Source organism: Mesocricetus auratus, unplaced genomic scaffold (genome assembly GCF_017639785.1).
Source record: "Mesocricetus auratus isolate SY011 unplaced genomic scaffold, BCM_Maur_2.0 Super-Scaffold_4256, whole genome shotgun sequence".
NCBI classification, from domain to species: Eukaryota; Metazoa; Chordata; class Mammalia; order Rodentia; family Cricetidae; genus Mesocricetus; species Mesocricetus auratus.
Genome location: NW_024429182.1, coordinates 28102111 through 28111887, shown reverse-complemented (window position 1 = coordinate 28111887; position 9777 = coordinate 28102111).

Here is a 9777-nt window from a genome sequence, read left to right as displayed (position 1 = left end):
ATATAACTGGAGGCATATTTAAAATTAATGAGTCACTGGATTCTGTGACATTGCCAATACCTTTTTGAATGGAATTTTCTAAGGTTAAAAGAAGTAGTACTGATGAATAAAGAAACAAGACAACACTAGGGGCCTTAAATATGATGTTCATGCTGTGTAAAGATACACAGCTTTTTCAAAAACTAAACTATTCTAGAATAGCAAGTATTCAGAACTGGGCACTGTGATGCTTAATGTGAACAATTAAGAGACATACCTCTGGGCAGGTCTGAGGGGTACTTCCAGGAAGATTAGCATTGGGGAGTATCCTTCAGTGACATCAGATACCAGCAGCTTTGGATTTCCAACAGGGATTGAAGACTAGTAACTTTCCAGGACTCATCGAGTCCTTCAGCACTGTATTGGGACTGCTGAAGCATTAGGCTTTGTAGCCTGAGCAGAAACAGGTTGTCACCCTCTAGCCACTGTGGGGACTACCTGTCCTTATTGGCTATAAACCATTCTAGTGTACTGCCACACATTCACACATCTAGAGAGGACCCTGCCCAATACAGATGTGAAAGAAATTCATCTACCTCTTCTTCCAGAACACAAATCCTGAAAAGAAGGTGTGGTTTAAATGAAAATGATCTCATAGACTCCTATAATTGAATGCTTGGTTCCTAGTTGGAGGAAGTGTCACTGGGGGTAAGCTTTGCATGTGACTGTGACCCTGAATCTGTCACAGATCACTTTAATTGTCTCTTAGCCATTCTTCTGATTCAGGTTTTTTTCTTCCTAGCATATGGCAGCCTGTTTCATTTGCAAGCACCCTCATTAAGTCATCTCTAACTTACTTATGTTTGAGAGCAGTGTTTCGTGTGACAGGTCCGAAGCAGAAAGAGATTTGTCTCCTCCTTCATACCTGGTCGTTTGGAAGGAGGGTAACTTTGCAGGCTTTTTATTCCTCCTTCAGCCATCTTTCCATGCGGCCACCAGGATGCCTATGAGGCAAATGCCAGGTCCTTCCCAGGCCATACTGCAGTCTCTATCTGGTTCCTAACTGATGAGGAAGTATCCCCATTGGTGACTTTGAAATCACGCATGATTACAGAGCTGGGAAGAGTGTCGTGACCTTCTCGGGAAGGTTAGAAAGTAGAGAGACCAGCCTCAGGTCTGATGTGAAGATGATGATGACGATGATGACAGGGTACCCTGTACCCATTATGTCAGTTTAGTTCCGCTGTACTGGCAGCCTCCGCTGGCATCATGGACCATGAAGAAGCAGGAAGAAAACACACCGGAGGAGAGATTCCAGGCTTGGTTTTCTAGAGATAGAAATAAAATGGGGGCATTTGTTGTTAATTACTGAAACTGTGAGTTTTAAGACAAAGATGATTAGTTACAAAACCAACCTTAAAATAGTATCTTTTGTGTAATCCTGAATTTTAATCCTACTCTATAGATCCAAGCATTGTGTATCCACACTTTTTTATGGTACTAGAACATGAAGTGTTGGTTAATTAAAATAACAGCCTTCTTAGTTGGGCAATCTTTTACAGTCAGGAAACAATATTTATTTTATTAGTTGCATGTAAAACAGCTAATGTGGAAAATGAAATTAGGGTGAAAGTCTCATATTTCCCCAGGGTTCGTTCTGCCAAGTTTAATTCTGGTTTGTCTTGTCCTTTTCTTTGTTCCTTCCTTTATCTTATTTTTTTAGAATAGGTTATTGGGTACACTACAAGAGAGCAGCAGGCTGGGTGATAACTAGAATACCACCAGTAGGCAATATGGATTGTCCTGACTGAATATTAGCAGCGTGGGCACGAGGGATGGAGAGAAGGCTCAGTCTGAACAGTGCTTGCTGTACAATCCTGAGCGCCTGCGTTTGGATCCGTGGCATCCATGTAAAAGGCCAGGCACAATGGCACACGAGTGTAATTCCACATAGACGGTGACATACAGAGGTCTACATCTCTAACCATGTTGCAGGCTTCAGGTTTTTCTAGGAAAGAGAGTAAAGTTGTCTGAGCCACACTCAAACTTTTCAAACCTTCTAACTTTTGCTCTGGACATTTACTGGAGATAAGACATTAACACCTTTTCAAACAGTTCAAACTGCTGTTGGCCTCTGTGGAGGGATCACTTCCTAGAGTGTTGTCACTGCTACTAAGGTATCAACAATGGACCAAATGAATGATTTCACTGAGTCTGGCTTTGTGAACCTTTGAGGTTATCAGGCTTACTTAATGGAACACGGACTACCCTGAAACACCTGTGTCGCCAGAAGTCCCAACCAAGCATGGGCGACAACCTCTCAAAAGCTGTAAAGACAGAGGCCCCCTTGGTTAACTATTTACCTCCTGCCCACTATAGCACTCCCTGGACCATGTGCAGCTGGGCACAGTTACATGGGGAAAGGGAGCACTGCTGCTCAGGAGGTAGGACATGGCTGGACTCTAGGGTAAGTCTTTGATGCCCCTCCCCCGCCTCCTGGGAACGAATGAGGACAGGTAAGTCTTTGATGCCCCTCCCCCTGCCTCCTATGAACGAATGAGGACAGGCCCAGTCTTGCTGTGGCTCAAAGCTGATGATTCAGATACTAACTTCGATATTATGCTTACAGGGTAGCATTCTGCAGCAACCCCACACCTTAAAAGGAAAAGAAAAGAAAAAAGTAGAAGAAAGAAAATGCTAAAAAGCATGGCTAGCAGCCCTACACAAACGAGACTTCAGAAATCCCTTTCCACCAACTGAAACCTCTGATTACAATGTATTTCATAAGCACTTTTCTAGATGGATACCTGTGTATACTGGTATTTGCAAAAGTCAGTCCCAAGGGAATGATATACGATGTAATTCTCCTACCCAGTGATAGATGTGGTGTTAGGTTATTAAATAAATTCTGTGTAGTAAAGAATAGCACTGGGTAGGAGATATTACAACACCCAACATGCATTGGAACAGATAAGGATAAATTTTCCTACTTTTATCCTCATACTGAGCTTAGTACTATGAGACCCGTTTAGCCAGTGAGAAAATGGCAAAAATTAGTGTGCTTTTTTTTTTCTTCTAACACTTTCTGCACTGTCTAAATTTGCTACATCTCCCTCAGGGCTAGGCGTGAAATTAGGACAAGTTTATTTGGGGCTTTGTACTATACGAACTGTTTCCGTGACGCAGACTAATTGTGAGTTACTCTACTTGCTTGATTCATCATTGCAATAAGTGTGTTTTCTAGATGCCACTGACCTTTGCCCCTGGAGCATTGCTTAGACCAAAATGATGTAGGAAATGGAAGATAAAAGCAAAAAAAGATCTGTGGATGAATTGTTCTTAGGGCTGCCAGCTCACACACACACACACACACACACACACACACACACACACACACAAATGAGATTTATTAATTATGAAAGCTCGGCCTTAGCTTAGGCTTGTTCCTAACTGGTTCCTACAATGTAAATTAACCTTTATCGTTTCATCTACATTCTTTCACATGGCTCGATTACTTTTTTACTCCACACTACCCATTCTCCTTCCTCTCTATCTGCCTGGCGGACTCTCCTTTCTTCTTCCCAGAGCTCTCTGTCCCAGAAGTCCCGCCTAACTTCTTCCTCCCTAGCTAATGGCCATCCAACTCTTCAAGAGCCAATCACAGTGACACATCGTCACACAGTGTAAAGGAATGTTCCACAACCACAACTGGAGCCTCATGCACAACCTCTTCAGTTTCTCCCGTCTCCCAAGCCAGCTGACTATGCCACTTAGTCTAGGAGGCTTTCTCAGTTAGTCAAGGGGTGGGACAGGTTCCTTGATTCTTTTCTCTTAACCACACTTATATTTTGGGGGGTGGGGGTGCCAGTCACTGTGCACAAGTGGCAGTCAGAGAACAGCTTGTAGGAATTGCTTCTCTCCTTCCACCATGTGGGTTGGAACTCATTGTTGGGCTTGGCAGCAAGTGCCTTGACCCTCTGAGCCATCTTGTGGTCCAGGTCTATTGATTCTTATATTAAACTGTATCATAGAATTGTCTCTGAAGTTTCTCAGAGCAAGCAAGGCATAACTCACACCTTGTTGGAGCTTTTAAAGCCAGGTGCAGTCCATACCTTGATTTAATTCCAGACACAGCTAAGTGACAGCACGGCCTTGTTTCCCCTTTTATTGGTTTTATAACAAGACTGTTAGGGCAATAACTATGAATCTGTCATGAGGTTAAGTAGAGATAAAATATGACGGGAACTCATATATTTTATGTCCACACTGCACATTGGTTAATTAGGTCTGATCCCTGGTTTTATATGTCCTCAGGAGAACTCTCAGAGAAGGAAAATGTCCATATTTGATCTACATCTTGCTCCTGGTTCAGGGACACAGCTGTCATCTGCGCAAGCCAGACCTCACAGCCTCACTCCTTCACCTGCTGATTCGAGAAAGCTGGTTGGTGGAGCACAGCGGTGGCAGCTGGCAGATGCTTTACCAAACAGCCAGGATGCAGAATTTTAAGGAGGACAGAAAATCCAGGGCCTTGTCACCAACTTGGCATCTGCTGCATATTTGGCTCATTGTCAATGACCTCCACCTCACCCTATCCATGCCCACATAATGGAGTATGCCCCTCTGCCCATTGCAGTAGCTGCGTGTGTTACAGTAAATGCCACACCACCACTCCACTGTTTGACATGAGCAGAGTTGTTACAGACGCTGCTAAAATTGTTTCCTAATTAGAGGACTTGAATATAAAAACTCATTTTCCCAGCAATAACTCTATTACCTAATATGTGGCCCCACATGGGACTTTATGTCAAGTAAAGAAACTTCTAAGGCAGGTGAACAGGGCAGAAGACAATGGAAAAAGCTAGAAAAATCCCTAGCTAGCTCTGACTAAATCAGGCAGCAGACATAGGCACAAGCAGAGAACCACTGTAGACTGTCTGAAGGCAACCTATTATACTATTATAATGCATTAAATTGATAAAATGTACATCCCGGTGGAGAAACAAGATTCTACTATGTTGCCTGACATTGCTTGAAGACTTATATGCAACAGACACGCACAAGAAAGCCTGTGCTGTGCAAATAGGCTAAAAAAAAAGCCTCCAAAGTCCACTCTTTTTTAATAAAGATCCTGTTCAAATATTTTGACACCCCTCTTCTTTTTGACACAGGGTCTCATGTAGTCCAGGCTAGCCTTGGACTTGGATCCTCTTGCCTCTGTCTCTTCAATGCTGGGATTATAAGCATGCATCACCACATCTAACCTCATTTTATCCCCCTTTAAAGTGGATTGTTCATTAGTATTGTAACACAAGTGCTCTTTATATATTCAGTGTACAAATTCTTTATTATATACTTTTAAAACGTTTTCTCCAAGTTTGTGATTTCTTTTAATCAACATTATCTTCATGGATTTGTGTTGTTTCATGAGTCCATTAATTCTCATATTCCATTATATGAACACAATTTATTATCTTGATGGACAGTAGATTAGTTTAAAGGTTTTGGCTACCAGAATAGTGCTGTTCTTTTGTTGAACATTTGTGTGCATTTTCTACAAATACAGTTCTATTCTTGTGGAATTTTGAGGCTGTAGACAGAGACTCAAAATCTTAACATGTTCCAAAATCTTTGAGTGCGAATAGGCCATCGCAAGTGGAAATCTCACATCAGACTTTATGTGATGGGTCACAGTAAGACCACAGGCACCCCAAAACTGTACAAAATTTCCTTCAGTTTATGTGTACATAAAACAAATAAGTTTGCTATTTAGGCTTGGGTCCCCAAGAAACTTCATCATGGATATGGAATTATTCCAAAATCTGGGGGAAAAACTAGAATCTGAAATTGTCTGGACTCATTTTGGGTAAGGAAAAATGGGAAGGGAAGCTCTATACTGCTAAAGAGTTTTGCCAAAAACAGTGTCAGGGTGTACTGCCGTCAGCAATATGTGTATTGTCCGACTGCCATTCCACCAGTGTCTGGTTACCATGTTCAACGTGGCTCCAAGGATGGACCTGACTGGGGATGGTGAGGGAATGAAGACCAGACAGACATGTGAACAGGCTGGGTTCAGGTGGACTGGACTCTCTGATGGAGAAACCGCAGTACCCCACCTAATTATACAGAGTTGAACAGAGACGTAGGGTTATAGCATACAGCTAGGGGCAGGGTGATTACAAACAGGTTTGTGCATAGATCTGAGCAAGGGGCAAGTTTAGCTAATCTTGAAAGGAGCAGTCTTTGTGGGGTGGGGAGCAGTGTTCAGGTTGTAATTATCCAGAGAGAGAAAACTAGGGTGGACATTTTCTGCATACACTATCTACACACACACACACACACACACACACACACACACACACACACACACACACACACAGTGTGAGAGAGAAGGTTTTGCCATTTTCCCATGGGGCTAAGGCTCTGGGTCCTTGACATGGCTGTTCCTCTGTCAATGACAGCACACATTCACTCAGGACGTCACACTCAGGGCTTCCTCCACTCCCCCACATCTTATATTCCTTCCTTTCAACTGTTCCTGTGATGTGTTGAGGTCTCTCAAAGAGGATTGAATTCACATTTCTTTGATGACTAATGAAACTGATGTCCTTCTCCAGCAATCATTATATAACATCTTTTGCGATGTGCCTGGCTGCTTGGTTTCATTTTGATTATTTGCTGTTCCTTGTATTGATTTGTCCCCTATTCGGACTTTCAGACTTCACTCCTTGTCCTTGAGATTCTGGAACATGGGATTGTCTTTAACCTAGGGTGGAAGGGTAGGCTTGAAAGTTCCAATTCTGGAAACTTAGTAGTTTGTCTTCCTTGAAATATTTTTCAGCCATCTCTTACATTTCCCTTTTGTGTGACTCTTAGATATATATGTTGAATCCTTTCAGTATGCTGCCCTTTTTTTCCCCTCATAGGTATATGTGTTTGGGTATGTGTGCTTATGCATTTGGAGGCCCAAGGCCAACACTGGGAGTCTCCTTCCATCTTTTCTGCCTTGGTCACCTAGGCAGGGTCTGCCAAATGAACCCAGAGCTCATCAGTATTGCAATGTGAATAACCAGCTCACTCTGAGGATTCCTGTCTTCAAACACAGAAATTACAGGTGGACCTCCACAGATGCCTGGCGTTTATGGGTTCTGGAACTCTAGACTCCCGTCCTCACACTTGTGTGGGGAACACTTTGTATACTGAGCCATCTCCCCATCCCAAGTCAGTCCTCCAAGGTTCTTTGCTGCTTTTCTGTACTTTTTAACCCTTTGCCTCCCTCTAGTGCTCTCTGGGTGATTGTCTTACTACTATTTATCGAGTATTTATCCAGTGGAGCTATCGTCCCAGTCCTTATTTATGGTTAACGATACTTTCTAAGACGGGATATTGATATGTTGCCCAGGCTGGTCTCAAACTCCTACATTCAAGGGATTCCCCCTTCCATCTTCCCTAGAGCTGCATTACAGGTGTGTACCTGCATGTCTGACTTATAGTGCATCATCTTAACCAAAATTATGCCAATTATGCATTTTAAGTTTTGTGTCCTTCCAAATGAGAGGAAACATTGAATTTCTATGAACCCAAGTTCATCCATCTGAGAAAAGTTTCTTAAAGCCTTTTAGTTCTAAATATATTTACCCTATAACCTATGACTATCCATGTTCACTTGGCTAATTTGGGGCTTAGGAAACTGCACATGGACTTCTTAATTGGTCTAAATAACACAAACCTGGAGTCAGATATAGAGGAAAATGCTAAGAGATCAGAGAGGAGCAAACCAAAGCCACCTTTACCTCATGTGCTTCCCATCAGAGAACAGAGTGAGTTCCTGTTTCTTCCAGCCTATATCCTCTGTCTGCCCAGCCATCTCACTTCCTGTCTGTCTGTACAGACCTCCAGACCTCTATGGTTAGCTAGTGGCAAGCTCCCTCCTCTGATCTTCAGACAGGCTTTATTTGTAAAAGCAAGATGTTGCCACAGGAGACTTTGAACCTCTACTTTCTGCTCAAAAGTTGTCTCACTTGGCAGAGAATCAAGATATCTAATCCTTGGCATGGCATATCCACCCATTGTAGATAGCTAGGGAGATTTCTCTAATCTTCGCTGGAGTCAGAGCTAGCTCATATGTCCTATTCTGAAATTCCATACATAGAACCAGATAAGATTCTGAAAGTCCAACCCCTCTGATATGGAAGTTGAATCTTACACAAAGAGCAAAGGGTAGAAATTGAGAAAGAATTGTTTGTCATGGTGGAGATGACCTCAGAGAGCAATAATTAGATAAACCTGTGCTTGCCCTACACCCAGAAGAGGTGACTGCCATGGGCGGTTCTTGTAGCACAAAAACAATGACCACATGATCAAGTAAGAGCTGTCTAGTTTAAAAAAAGACAACAACAAAAGCAAACTGTTGCTTTTTCTTAATAACTAAGCCACAAAACATGAAGCTTTTAGGAGAGTGATGAGGTTTTTCTTCCTTTACCCAGCTAATTAAAGAAATCAGATGCTAAGAGCCAGTGCACAGAGTTGCTTAAAACGCTAGTCATGAGCAATAGGGAGAGTATGGATCCCCTATGTCCCCTGCAGCAAACGAGGGGTGGACTTGAGGGGCCAATTTATCTCGTGTTTTCATTCTCCTCTAAAAAATGAAGGCAGTACCAAAGAGGGAAAACAAACACAGACAAAAACCCTTGAATCAGTGAGATCTGGATCTGTTTTTTTCTCCTTGAATTCTAGCCTTTATGTTCGAACACAAAAGATCGTGATTGCTTGAATTGGTTCAATTTCAAACTCCTGTTTACGTTTTAAAGCTTGTCAGGGGTGGTTGAATAGGAGTTTAAAGGAGCAGCTCAAGGTTTGGGCTCTTGAACGACCCAAAAGTCCTCTGAGCACGTTGGCCCTCAACTTGGACCTATGCTGGTACAACTGGTAGGTAAAGAAATGTCCGGTGGGCCCCTTCTGTGGCGGCCAGGCCTCCACCTGACTCTGGGTACAGAGTGGATTGTTATCTAGCTGGATAATCCTGTGCTGTAAGTATTCCTGCTTCTCATGAGGGGCTGCCAATCATTTCCCACAGCAGAGGAGCACAGGTGGCAGGCTACCTGACTCCCAAGTGCTTTGTGTAAACTAGTTGGTTTTATTTTCTCTAGTTGGTATCAACTGCTAATCCCTTCCCCTCCCTTCCCCTCCCTTCCCCTCCCTTCCTCTCCTCTCCTCTCCCCTCCCCTCCCCTCCCCTCCCCTCCTTCATCTTCTGCCAAACAACAGGAAATTGGGCTTTATAAAGACTCAGCTGAGGGATAGTTACTTGGGTCAACAGAATCATTGCTCTGACCCAGCTGAGGAATGTGGAAACCAACAGAGGACACCTCCCTTCTGCTAGGTATCTGCACACACACGCATGCGTACACACACACACACACACACACACACACACACACACACACACACACACACACACTTCCGTTCCACCTCCTTCTGATGGAAACAGGGCCAGGTTCAAAGCCAAGAACTGACAAGGAGAGGATGTAAGCTCCAGCAACGGAGGGGGCTGCTTTGAGGGGCTCACCGCCACAGACGGGAATCCCGGGGCTCACCATCACAGGAAGAGTCTCAGCGGTCACTACCACAGACAGGAATCTCGGGGCTCACCATCACAGACAGGAATCCCGGGAATAAATCTCATGAACTGAGTAGGCTTTCTATGTAAGCAAGGGCCCATTGCATCACAGAGGTTGAAGGAAATGTGTTGAATGTATTGAATGAGTTAAATGTCGCTCCTAAACAAGACGGTTGTTCT